This window comes from Cyanistes caeruleus, chromosome 2, assembly GCF_971803275.1.
Source record: "Cyanistes caeruleus chromosome 2, bCyaCae1.hap1.1, whole genome shotgun sequence".
Taxonomy (NCBI): domain Eukaryota; kingdom Metazoa; phylum Chordata; class Aves; order Passeriformes; family Paridae; genus Cyanistes; species Cyanistes caeruleus.
The window spans coordinates 100,743,838-100,757,905 of NC_141702.1; the positions used below are offsets into that span (position 1 = coordinate 100,743,838).

The following is a 14,068-nucleotide window of genomic DNA, read 5'->3' on the forward strand; positions in this document are numbered from 1 at the left end:
CAGACACGGCTACCTGGGGCACCTCCCTCTCCTTGTGTACTCTCCCTGTTCTCCTTCAAAATGTAACATTGAGAAACTCAGGAGATCCTATTGCAGAGAAGTACCCCAATGTAGGCTGTAATATAAAAGTAGAGAACAGGACATAGGTCTCTGACAGACATTTACCTGTCCCTTCTACCATTAAGCATTTCCTGCAGTAGAAAGAGGACACAAAATCTTCAAAACCATGCTAGTTTATAAAAATACTTCTGTTGCATACCAAAACAACCTAAGACATTTTCAACAATTATTTTTGCAGATGGCTTCTGATGCAGTCTTGTGCTCGATGCAGAGACCAGCTTGAATTCTCAAGGCATTGTGCAAGCCACAAAGGCTCGGGATCAAGTCTCATCTCTCACTGTATTTGCTGAGGAAGCCTGCCATTGTCAGTCTTGTCAACTTTCATGGTCTCTTTGCTTTTTACCCTGTGCTTGCCCCATCTCTTCTTTCATTAAAAAATGCGAAAGTTTCTGTCCTTGTGGATTTGCAAAGGGAAAATAGAATCCCCAAGGGCTTAGAAACCAGGCAGCAAATTAATGCTGCCAGCACTGATTATCCTTGGAGATCCTGTTATTTTAAAGGCAGTCTCCTGACTTTCAGGGCCTGGTTTGTGGCTTCTGAACTGTAAAGTTCAGCCATCCTTGCACTTGGCAAGCATCTGGAAGTGAAATGTGTGCAACCAAGCTCTATATATAATTCTGTAAAATGAGAGCTGTTTATCTCAGTAGCTGAAATATTCATTATTGAAAATAAGCATTTCAACATTCAGAGGGTGGATCATGTGGGCTGAGAATAACAATGCTCTGCAAAATACCTGCATGTCTCTACAGTATCCTAAATGGATGTAGCTGAGAGGGTCTGACCTTGCACAGGGCAGGTGGGATGAGAGCCCCTACTGACACACAGGCACCTGTCCTTGCTTCTGGCTTAATCTTTTCATTTTAGCTTGGCTGCTCTTCCTGGTGGCTAAGATCACTCAGAAAGACAGGAAGAAAATAACGGTGAGTTTGCTGAGACAAGGAAAGAAGATGATGAAAGGGGTGAAACTGGAAAACACCAATCATTGAAATTTTTCTTATTTGGTAGACAATGTAGGCTGTGTGCTGAGAAAATTTCTTCTGCTCCCCTTTGCCATTTTGGCAAATGACATCTGCCATTTGGCCAAGCTTCAGGTTTGAGAATTCACACCACTTCAACGTGACCACTAAATCTCCTCAGATTTTTCCTTTGTTTCACTTTCTTTGCACACAGAAATGCTGCAGGTTACAGACAGCATCCTCAAAGGGCAGTGGTGTCAACTCCCCTCAGTCTAGGCCTGGAAAATGGAACTGAGCCTTCCTGAAAATGGCAATAACCAGAGCAGGAGACGGTCACTACAGCTGAGAATTCCTTTCTTTGCTGACTTTGCTTCCTGGCACCAGTTCAGCAGATTAAAAGGAGCCTCCAATCTGTATTGTTGAATAAACAAAAATTCGGCAAATGGACACAGACTGGGACAAGGAAGAAGTGGGAATTTTCCAGTTTAGGTTAGTTGTGTTTTTTTTCAGGATAGAAGGTAAAGTAAGGACAACTGGGACAAACCATGATGGAAAAGCAGATGTTCATAGGGAAGGCTAGGGTAAAGAATAGTATGTAGTAGCTGTTTGCCTCTGGCAGTGGCATTGGGTTAGTTCAAGCTGGCATGGTAAAAGGAGTCTGTTCTCTTTAAAATGCCAGCCTCCAAGGCAAAGCCATGCTGAGCTTTTTTGCCAGCTTCAGCAATAACAGTTTGATGTGCAATTTCCACATTGATATGATTAATTGTTAAATCAAATAAGGAGCCGTGTGATGGAAAAGTCATTTAACTGATTTGCCAAAATGAATAAAGTATGGTCTAGTCTTGTTTACAATCAAAATGGGATGGCATTTACTAATAAACCCAGAGGCCTCCAAAAAGCGGCATAAAAAATAGTTTCATAGCAAATATCTCTGAGTGCCACCTTGGAAAAGTGCTTCTGCCTCTGCTTCTACATCAACAGTTCTAATAGGACTGAGCAAGGTCCTTAGAGCCATTTCCTTAGCCATGGATGGTATATGGGAATCACTGACCCATCGCAGCTGGAGCTGCAATCCACAGGGATGAGGAGGGATGTGGCACTTAGTACTGTGCACACCAAACAAACTAGGGCCTAACTATCAGAAACTTCTAAATTAATTCCCTGTGTGCCTTCTTTTCCTTTCCACTAAACAGGGATGTAAAAACTTCACTCCAAAGCAAATGCAAAGATACACTAATCCAGGTTTGTAAAGTCAAACTGAATTTGTGTGTCCTCACAGCATGAGACCATATTCTGAAAACTGAGGATAAAAGGAATGTTAAACATCTGGTTTTTAGGTGAACATCATGCAGCCCATGCAGTGAAAAGACAAAATTCTTGTAGAAAACACAGTTCATGATCATGTGATTTAAGATATTATCGAATGTGAAAGCCTTACCAAGCTCTGTCTTGCAACATGGACCCTATGAAAGTTCTTCTTACAGGTGTGTTTGGTTTGAAGTGTCTGAGCACCCTGAAGACAAATGGGGAAAGGAAAGTACATAGAAGATTTACACCTTCTGTCAGGAAATACCAGCACACGTCATATAAATCGCAAACTTTGGTCTTCAACACTGACATTTGACTCTGCCACGTAGTATCCAACAACAAGAGTATTTCCCAAATGAAGCTGGAAGAAGTACTGGTGGTTGTCACAAACACTTGGACAACCAAAGAAGTGGGTCTGCCTGTATAATTTTGCATGCTTATGGCATTGGTAGCTTCTCTGTTGCAAACCTGTGACTTAAAGCATGTCAGACTAGCAAAGGAGACTGAAAAAACTGAATAGTTAAAAGAAGTAATTTTAAAAGCTAATAAAAAATAAATTCTAGTTGATGTTAAGATAATCAATAACAGTGCAGTGGGATCTCATCTGTGCCATCTCTTTCAGAAAATTAAGAGTTCCCTTGGATCATGTGTCTCCTATCCACATACAAATGAAGGGCAGTCTGACATAAGTTATTAGATGTGATTAGATCACATCCTAAGATGATATAGCACCAGTAAATATTTTCTAGCCTGGCATTAAAAGCTGAATGTTTTTCGTAATGAGTCCATCCTTTTTAATTCTGTCACTTAAAAAATGTTTTTAAACATTTAATCAATCCCATATACAATATTAACAAGTGCTGAGGCAGAAAGGGAACCTACTGATCACAGGTGATACATCTAGAAGCAATGCACTGTTTACAGTGAGTTGTCTCTCAACTGAATAATGACTTAGTCATTTAGAGGGAAAATCCTTGCAAATAAAAGTCTCACACTGAGATACTTTTTCTGATGGAATCCCATTGCTGAGATGGAGTTTTGTGAAGCACTTCACACAAATTTTATTGAAACTACTGTACAGTGCTTTATGTGAAGGATATGGAAGCATATAAAGTATTGTGCAGTAAATTTTGTAATGAAGGGCCACAAATGGCTTGTTAAGGATCCCTGTGTGGATGTCGAGTTTAACAGCAAGTATTGCTAGACTAATGTATTTTTTAAGCAGTTTTTGGTCAAACAAAATCTTGTCAAGAACAAGGTTCCTGAGATAAATTACTTCATTTATCATTCTAAGAATAGTATCTTAGAATAATATCTTGGCTGAATATGTGATTTGTCTTCTCTCAGAAGTTTTATCACCTAGTTGTAAGCTGACCAGTTCAGCAACCTGAATTTTCACAAAGCATCACTCAAAAAATGGTGAACATAAGCTAAGCAAATAATTTGCAATGAATAATTTACCCTTTTTCTGCAACTGTTGAGCAGATGCTCAGATTTATTCATTATTTAGATTTACTTTGTGGATCAACTGGAAAATTATCAGATTAGGAAGACTTGGCATTTATTCATTGAAAACTTTAGGTCAGTTAAGTCCACTCAGAGAAGCTCTATGGTTTTGATGCTTGGGCTTGATTGACAATAAAATGTTAATTTTAAAAAACATTATTAGATGGATAACTGCAAATGCATCTCTGAAGTGCCTTTTCATCAAAGCAGCCCATAAGCTTTCTTACTTTAAAATTTTTAAGGAGCAAACATTGAGGAAAAGATCTGATGTATGCAATTATCTAAATCTGTGGAACTTTAAGACACATGGGCTGGACCAAGAAATTAATTTCTAGAATTCAAGTGAAAAGCTCTCTGCAAAAATTTTTTTGCAGCTCCACTAAGCATGCCCTATGCATTACTATTAACTTCAACAACTCTGGAAGTTACTAAAAATCATGTGCTACTGAGAGTGATGTGGAAGAAGCAAGTCCAACAAGATTTAAGATGATGTTGTGCATTCCTTCACAAACGTTGAATTCAGTGCTTGTGGATGATGTTTGAATAATTTTCCAAACAATCAGAGACTCCTTTAACAAAAAATTACATCAGAAGCAGTATCAACGCAATTTTTGTCTGCTCCAAAGTGTCAGGAGCTACTGTGCCTCAAGACTGTTTTTTCTGCTGCAGCTGCCAGCTCCAGATGATGATTTTTGTCTCTATTAATTTTGATTAACTGAACCACAGCTATTGACTCTATTCACAGAGACAATCAAAAAGCCTCATGACAGAATTCATTTGCCACTGCTAATCTTCCTACATATAAGACAGTGGTAGAGTAACCCGTAAAAAAGTTTAGGGGGTCTCATATTAACCCTTGATCCTAGTCCTTTGCTCTCTTTAGCCAGCTGGAGCTAAACTTTAAAAAAGGTAATTTTAAGCAGTATTTACCATGATTGTTTTCCATTGAAGACACAATTTGTGGAAGGAAAACAGCATAAGTGCATATAAAGGAGTCTCAGTCTAGTATTGCACACAGTCTTGTGCTGAGCACATTTATGTGTGAGCACACACAGACAAGAGTACCCACACTGTACTTTTAACTGCTAAGCAGCAAAAAACCTTTGCAGAGCGATCATGTACTGCTCCTCTGCTCCAGTTTGACAATGAAAACAGCTCAGAGCTGTCAGGATTCTACATCAGTCACCCCATCATGGTCATTGCATGGGAAGAGGATTTAAGAGAACTGATCTGCCCTGTCACTCTGGGGCAATGGATAAACATGCTGGGATTTTTTTAAAGCCCTCCTTTGGTCCACAGGGCATCAATCAACACAGGTGACAAACTTCCTGACAGAGCAGACAACTGCTAGCAGATGAGTGGTATAGGTTGTTTTGTTGGTGAACTTCCATACTGTGGCAAAAAAAAGGACAAGCATGAAACCAAAGCCTCAGACTTTGCAGCACTGAGAAAATCAAAGACCTTGGAAATTCACACCTTGAAACTGTTGTGAAGCTGACATAAACTGGAACAGAGAGATAAAGTAATATAAGATTATTCTTTGATAGGAAAACAACAGTGTTCATTCAGCAGGAACAAAATACTCTGGCACACAAAGTGCAAAATCTCTGTTGGTGTTATCAGGAGGCAAAGTCAGAGATTACAGGTAGACCACAAGTGAAATTGCTGTAATTGTCCTTGGGGATCTCCAGCAAGTCTCTCAAGGCTCTGCACCTTTGAGGTCATATCTCTATCTGAATGTAGAGGTGCCTTATTTTGTCTTTTACATCAGTGAATATGATTAAACTCCTGCTGTTGTGCTAAATTTCAAAGATTGTAAAAAGTCATGGGAATTAAAAAGGTCACTGCAGTATTTCATTTCAATAGCAAATCTGTGGAATAATGTTGTACAAGTACATAGGAAAGCGCTTTGAAAAGAGAACTTGTCGGTGACTTAGTTCTAGTGAAAAATAGCAGGCATTTGGAAAATTGAATTCTGCTTCCAAAACTTAGAAATGGGCAGATAATCAGAAATGGGCAGAATAGAGTCCTTTCAAACATCAAAGCACAGGAAAGATGCACAATTCCCAAATATTTGTGCAACATGTACATTTTATATCCACACATTTACAAATGGCAAATTCTACTTCCATGCAGTATAAGCTGATGATGTATCCTTTGTCTAGAAAGATATATTCCATGCATAGACACAGAAGACAAGACAACAGAGCAGGTAAATGTTTTAAACCCATTTGTAAAAAAATCTGAACTTTAAATAAAGCTCTTCTCATTCCTTGTGTGTACATATGTTTTTGAATAATCTCATATTTGCTTTATTTAATTTTTGTCAGACACATTCCTCCTTATGAATCCATGGATCAGCATAATTTCTGCTGTTTTACAAACTGGCTAATCCCAGTAGAGATGAAGCTCTGCAAATAATAGAATTTTCCTTCAGGAGCAGAAAAAATTGCAATTCCAGCAGTGAATATAAAAACTGTGGACTTGTCTGAGGCCTGCATGACAGAAGTCATAGCTGCACACTGTACAGAAACATGATGGCATATGAAATGTTTCAGATATATTTAAAGTTTGTGGAAACGTAGCACCTTGAAGCACCTGACTAACCTGGAACCAAAGAGGGCAAGACTCTAGGGTAAGTTTAAACAAAAAACTTTTGCCTGCCTACTGTCCTTCTGGGCTTTTTATTTAGTCTTTTTCAGAATGGCTGCATCACCAGGAGAATTTTGCTGTTAACTTTCAAATACGCACAGTGTGTTAAAAGGTTTAGGGTTTTATTTTTGTTGGTTGGTTTGTTTTGAAAGGCTCACAGATCAGCTCACTCGAATGACAGAAGTATACCCCTTACAAAAAGGCCATCATCTTCTGAGATTTAAATCACTGGTGCCAAATTATAAGAATGTTAAATTCTTCTGGACATATATCCAGAATTTTTAGCAAGGACAGAACATTTTTTTTCTTTCACGAGTCTCTGCTAAAATTTACCAAGTGCATAAATGAAAAGAAAAGGTTGACTAAAAAACTTTTTAGGCAATCTCAAGAACAAAAGGTGCCTATGTGGAAGACATAGCAAAATTAAAAGCTGTTTACTATTTTTGAAAGTTGGTATTTCTTGATGTCTAAATTCAAGAACTCATTTATATTTTTTTACAGGACAGAAAATTATTTCAGGCTCTTCCAGCAATCTGGAAATAAATAAATATTGTCCTAAAAAAGGACAATAGAGAAAACTAAGAGGAATGCTTAGCAGGCTACTTTTGTTGAATAGCCATCAAGCACAGAAAAAATGCAACCTTGTTATCATTTCTGCACATCACCTATATGCTTTGATGACAATGGACACAGAAGTGATGTTATCAGACCTTGAGGAATAAATTAATGCTATAGGATACACACTGATGCAAAACAAAAGGGAAAGTAAATTAATCTTCTCACACTGTGAGAGGTGAAGCAGAATCCTTAAAATAAGAAGAGATCCAAGCCCCTAGTATTTTTATTTTTTTATTCCCCAACTTAACCTGAATGCTTTTCAGGTTACAACATCACTGTCACCTTCTCCACTAGGCTGGCTCAGAGTATGAGTGTATGAGGGGATATATGCAACACAGAGCCTCCTTTCACCAGTGAGGAAATACTGTCATTTGAAAACTGAATTTTCCTCTCGCTCTTTACCTGTCCAGCACGGAGACCCAAGAGCTACTTTGCGTGGTAGCACTAACATGTTTCGATAACTATTTTTGTGGCGCTCTCCCGCGTGTGTGAGAAGGTGTCCTTGAGAGCACTGGTGAGTTTTGGCCGGGCAGTGCACACAGATGCACAGGGACAGGTGTGCCTGTGCTCTGGCCATGCTGCCCCGTGGCTGGAGGCCAGCCAGCTCTCCTCAGGGCTCCGAGCAGTGGCCGTACTGTCACGCTGAGCCCCGGCAGCTCGCCGTGCCTCCGGCAGCCTGTGCTCTTGGGACAGGTTATCCAAAAGCCTCAAAGTGATCATAGAGGTCCACACGCTGCATTTTACTGGCCCTAAAGCCCAGCAAAGTGCAGGTTTGTTTTTTTCCCTGCCATGCTAAGTCAAGCTACACCATCCAAACTACATTTCCATGAGCCGGGACCCTGTAGCAAGTGGCAGCGATCTCAAGGCAATGCAAAATGCAGCCAGAGACTGTCTTGGCAGGCAGGCAGCTTTTCTCTTGCTGAATTCTGTCATATAAAACTATACCCAGAAGAGTCACTCAACTTCTCCTATGGAAACTGGTTGAGAAAGTTGGGGGTGTTCAGGCTGGAGAAGGGAAGGCTCCTGGGAGAACTTACAGCATCTTCAAGTACCTAAAGGGGTTTAGAAGGAAGCTGGAGAGGGACATTGAGAAGGGCATGTATAATAGAACAAGGGGGAATGGCTTTAAACTGAAAGAGAGTAGGATTAGATTAGATATTAAAAAGAAATACTTTGTTGTGAGGGGATTGGAACAGGGGTTGCCCAGAGAAACCATGGATGCCCCATCCCTGGAAGTGTTTAGGGCCAGGTCGGATGGAGCTTGGAGGAGCCTGGTCTAGTGGAAGGTATCCCTGCCTGTGGCATTAAAATACTGAATTTTAAAATACTCTGTTTTTGGGTTGTTTTCCAGTCAAGACACAGCCATTTATGCATAATTTTTTATACAATTTTCATGCCATAATGAGGCTCCTGGATAAGTTCATGGAAGGGGCTCCACTGAGCCTTTTGAAATACTAAATAAACCTAGTGAGATCCAGCATCAAATCCTTATAATTACAATAAAAAGCACGTTAAGTTCAGGTCTGTGAAAGCTATTGAGAAAATAAAGGAAAAAAAAATCAATGCTGAGATCTTGCTTTTATGCATTTTACTGGTAATTGGGTCATTAAAAGTAGTAGCAGAAGAACTAAGAATTGCACATGATCATTCTGCGCAGACAGCAGTATCCAAGACTGGAAGTAGCGTCTTCACCTTGAACTTAGTGAAGACTGTTGAAAGGCTCAAGTATTTTGTTGGATGAATGCAAAGTTAAAAACTGATGTAAGAAGGCAAATTTTCAAAGGATTGAGAAAATCCAACAATTAAAATTGAGTTTATTAAATCAACCTTTGCATTTCTGAATTCCAGTTCACTTCCTGCACATATTCTTCAAATTCACCCTACAATGTACAATTTTTTTAAGATGTTTCTAGCATAAAAGTCAAAGAAAATTTGTGGAAAGCCTAGGAAAGGAAATAAACACAGGCAAAGAAAACTATACCCAATATTCAAATCGATTATTTGGCAATTTTCCACTTTCAAAAAACTAACTTATGAGGACTTCAGTATTTCTTATTTCCCTATCCATATCTCAAACTATCTTGAGAGAAAAGATAATGATCTCTATTTACTGAATATATACTGCAGAGGACATTGAAGGAATGATATCTCTTCGGCCTGGAATCTTTTCTCAAGCCATCCATAGATAAGATTATTTAAATCCTTGTTACAGAATAATTTCAAAGCAATATTAAGACCTTTCTATTGCTGTGATTTGTTCTATGCAATTCCTCACTGGACAACTCTGCTGTCAACTTTCATAGTTTTCCTTAAATAAGGAAATTCACCATTGTCCAGAAAGGCCACAAAGTCTACACTTCTCTCTCTGTAGCAGCTGCAAAGCCTGGAGTAGGCTGTACAAGATGAATTTTAGCAGTATTAAACTGAGACCTAGAGCACATTAATTTTCCAATAATCCCTGCAGAGCATGAGTGTGTATGTTTCCCAGAGGGTCACTAATCTGAGGAGCAGATAAGCATCTTGCCCAAGGCCAAGAAGAAAACCAGTGGCAGAAATGGGGAAAGCACCTGGAGAATTTTGTTTCACAGACCCTTATTTTAACACCCAGGCCACCCTCCACCTTCTTAGTTCAACACTGGTGAAAGAACTGCTCAGATCTAATTTGAGATAGGGTAAGACTATAAGAGCATGACCACATTAAGAACCTCTATTTTCTTTGTTATACTGCATTTTCAGGGACATGCTACTTCTCCAGTGGTTTACATTTTAAAGAGGAACTGGCATAAAACTAAGCCTTTTAAATTGGTTGAAACAGTTGCTGTTCCCTGGGTGTTAACAACAAATATTTTCTGGTTAAAGAAGCCGCATACATTTTAGCTGCATGAAAATGGAAAAATCTTGCTCCCACACTGATTGACTGAACATCTTGCTAATCATTACAGTGTGTATCATTAATTCATTATTCAGCTGTGATATGTTTTCCCTGTGAACAGCTTAAAATATATAGTGAGTGAATACTTACTGAGTACAAAGTAGTTTCAGATTATAATATTTTATTGTGGTAAAGAAAGCTCTAAACCTCTTATGAGCTCTTATGATTTGACACATAAGATGTGGCAAAAAGTTGAGGCACAACAGGCACCATTATAAATATTTATAGACATACCTAAAGTCTTATATAAAGTTCATCCTGTTAAAGGACATGTTTTATGTTGTACAATTCCTCTTAGAATATCAATCTAATAAGCACCAAATGAGGCTGAAGACAATGCTGTTATAAAAAATGGAGAAAAATGATTAAAATGTGATAATTATACTGACAGTTTATATGCTCAATCTAATCAACCAAGCTTCCAATTTGTCATAATGTACACTCACTCATACATTATTGCTTAATTATAGCAACACTTCTATTTCGAAAGGCTGTCAATCACGCAAATGCCTATCATTTTTCTCTATTTGCATTTAACAGATATATTTTTAGTTCAGTTCCAAAGCCCTCTGAGAACCTGATTTAACCCCAGCTCTTTCTTTTGTTTGCAATGCTCATCCCTGTTTATTCACTGTTTGCTGTCTGTGGTAGCTTGTGCTGTGTGATTTGCTGCTTTACAGCTCATCTGCTGCCAAAGGGATTTTTGAATCTCATTTCTGTTCCTGAACCATGGTCTTGGTGATCTGTGTGTTCTTAGGAGCTGCGGACCTGAGCTCGAACTATTCAGGTTTGATGTGAATAAAAGTATCAGACAATCTTGTCTGCTGTTCTGGATTTGTCTTATTAGTCCTGCAGGGATGGGAAGAGGGAAGAGAACCTTCCCTTTCTTCCATGGGGTAGCCCTGCCAAAATCAGTAGGACTGGTACTGGGCTATAAGTTGTGAAAAGAGTGTGAATGGACATCCTTTATGTAAGCATCTTAACATTTTTATTCTCTTGCACATTCCACTCTGAATTGTTCTTACTTCATTTCTTTTGGCTATTTTAATATCATATCTTTGAGAACCTCTGGTCCCTTCTGTCCCCTGTCTTCTCCAGCTTTGTTGTAGTGCCTAAGTGGAAGAAAAATTTGGCATTTTATGAAAGCTCAGAGCAACACAGCAAGCGAAATGCTGGACAGGACCCATCAGCAGTGGTCAGTGGTAACACAGGGAAAACTTAAGGAAGTTGTCAGGAATTGTTCAAATACATTGGGAGCACTAAGGCAGCAGAAGAAGCTGTGCAGTGCCACCAGCAGGCCTTCTTCTGGCAGTAAACAAGAGGAGGTGCTCTAACATGAAATATACAGCCCCGGAACTGAGAATTAAACCCCCTCTTTTCCAACCTTATTGATTCTGAAATTCTGTGAAATTACATCCCAGCAGGAATCACTCCCTTGCATGCTGTATTATTCTGCTTAACTTTCTTTTGCTTTTATACATTCTATCCCACTATATTCTCTTCGAAAATCTAATAATTATTTACACAAATATTTCATATGCAGTACACAAACATATTCTACTTGGGCTCTAGATGGTAAATGAATATACAAACAAACGAGCAATTCAAACTACCAGTTTGGGTGGCAAAGAAATTACAGGGAAAAGATAAAAACACGACGTAATGCTATGAAAAATGTCAAGTTATTCTTTGAATGTTGGCTTAGGAAAATCTCAATACATTTCTGGTAAATGAGGCGTGAACCATATTCTTAAAAATATGGTGTCCAGGAGATAGTACTACCCAATATTTTATCATAATGGCAAATGTAGTACTTAAAAAAGCTTGGACTTTAAATCAAACACTTTGGAGAGGACATGGACAATCTATTAGTTTTTCAAATATATGTTAGTATCAATATGAAGATGAGAGAGTAAACCATTTCTGGGAGCTTACTTGGTTAAAATCTGTTTTAAAATTGGAGTGTGCATTATTCTTTAATTAGTATATAGGCAACGTGAATGATCTTCCCATATCATCTCCACTTCTCCAAAACTTTGTATTTCTTGACTGGAGTTGTTAGTATCTTGTTGGGTTGAGATAAGCCCTAATGCTCACACTCATCAAGGATGCACTACCTTTGATTCAGTACATTAATTTGGTGACAAAACTATAGTACTTGCCATGTTTGCAGAGAGTACAGGGAAAAAAAAACAACAAAAAAAAGAGAACCCCATAGCATGCCTTTGAAAGACAGAATATTTTACTATTACTAAATAAACATTGTGTTAGAATCACATTTTGTTCACATTATAATTTATTCTGAAGAAATTTATTTTCCCTTTTTGCCACTTCTTACTTTAAAAAAAAAACCCTACAACACATTCCTCCTGGGACAAGTTGTTGCTCAAGTTTTCATCCATCTGAAGCAAAACCATATACAAGATGCTTTTTTTTTACAGATAACAATGAAAAAATATATGTATATCACACATATACCTACTTAGAGAACAGTAATACTAACACTTATCATTCTTTAAATCCTCCACTGAAAGAGGTACAATGCAAATCCTTTCAAATCTTGTGAAATAGCTTCAAAATTTTGCTCAGATAACAACAACTTACTATTACAAATTACTTTATTTATGACAGCAGGAAGTTCTCATGACAGACTGGCCATTTTACTTTTGGACCAAACTGTATTCATTTGAAAAATAAACTATTAGGTCTCCTGATTTTTACAAGATTTCTGTGCAGGTTGTGAGGCAGCAACAGTGACAAGTCTTTCCTACACAGGAAAATCGATGTGCAGATACAGTTGTTGTATAGGTGAAATGGAGTTTCTGCAAAGATTGCCTCTGGAAAAATCTTATGTCATTTTTCTGGTCAATGTCCTTTACTTCCACTTGACAGAGCAAGCAGTTTTAGGAAGGACTCCAAATCTGGTGATTTTGCACTCGATTTCACGCTGACAGCTACAGTGTACCAACTGTTGAGGCTACTTGGGTGTCAAGCACTTCTCCTGATTCTCATGGTTTTTCTGTAAGATAGGAGAGAGGTCACTTCTGTTTGGCTTTGTCAGGTATTAAAACAAAAGCAAACAAAAATTCTTTCAGAAAAAGGGCCACAGCCTAAAACTGAAATTTAGGCTGAACTAATGTGTTTATAATTAATAATTCCATTTGAAATTACCTTGTTAAAGTGATTGGTAGGCCTGCCATTGCATCACACACATAGTTTCTCTTTTGCTCATTCTTTGCAGTCTTTCCTGAGGATTTTTATTTTGTCTAACATATGAATATATAAAGGTGTGTGAAGTGGAAGGCTGCTATTCTCCAAGCCCTCTGAATAAGGATCTGCTGCCAGTTTGCTACTGGTAGCAGGATGCAGACACACTCTTTGCCTGCCCATCAGAGGCAAGTGCCAGGGCCCTGCTCACCTCCTCCAAAAAACAGGAAAAGCTCCATTTTTCCCAGCTTTGCATATCAAATGAAGTAAAGCTTTCAACTGAATTTAAGAGCTTCTTATCTGTAGAAAAATAATTTGTCCCAAGGGATGCAGGCTCAGTGTCCTGATGGAAGCCATTTTTAGACTGACAACAAAGATCTCCAACACACACCTCACATCTTTGATAGGTTGTCAAGTACCTGAGGCCCCTCTGCACTATGCTTCTGTCCTAATAACATATTCCAGCAGTGACTTCATAAAACCTTCCTCCTCAGTTGGAAACAGCCAAAGTCCTTTTCTAATATGGACAAAAAATTTCACAGGGGCTCCCTACTCTTGTTGTTCATCAGACCATCTCAACACCTCCACAGTCTTCTCACAAATTAGCTCCTGAGTTCCTTGTCCAGCCCTATTTCTGAGCAGAGTTGAAGAAAGAGCTTTTCCAACCTTTTTTCTTTTGTTTGTTTTTTTTTTTTTTTTTTTTTTTTTTACCAGAGGCATTCAAAAAATAGGCTTTCCTTGCTGATAAAAGAATATTCTACTTAGATCA

The 14,068-nt window shown here is 38.4% G+C and overlaps 1 long non-coding RNA gene across 1 annotated transcript in view; it reads left to right on the forward strand.

The window, feature by feature from the left end:
• The first annotated feature begins 1,290 nt into the window (after positions 1-1,290).
• Positions 1,291-14,068, forward strand: part of LOC111926208 (uncharacterized) — a 14,398-nt gene continuing 1,620 nt past the window's right edge. Inside the window, exons 1-2 of the long non-coding RNA XR_002862771.2 lie at positions 1,291-1,565; positions 6,221-6,525. This is a non-coding gene — a long non-coding RNA (uncharacterized LOC111926208). The remainder of the gene's footprint in view (positions 1,566-6,220; positions 6,526-14,068) is intronic.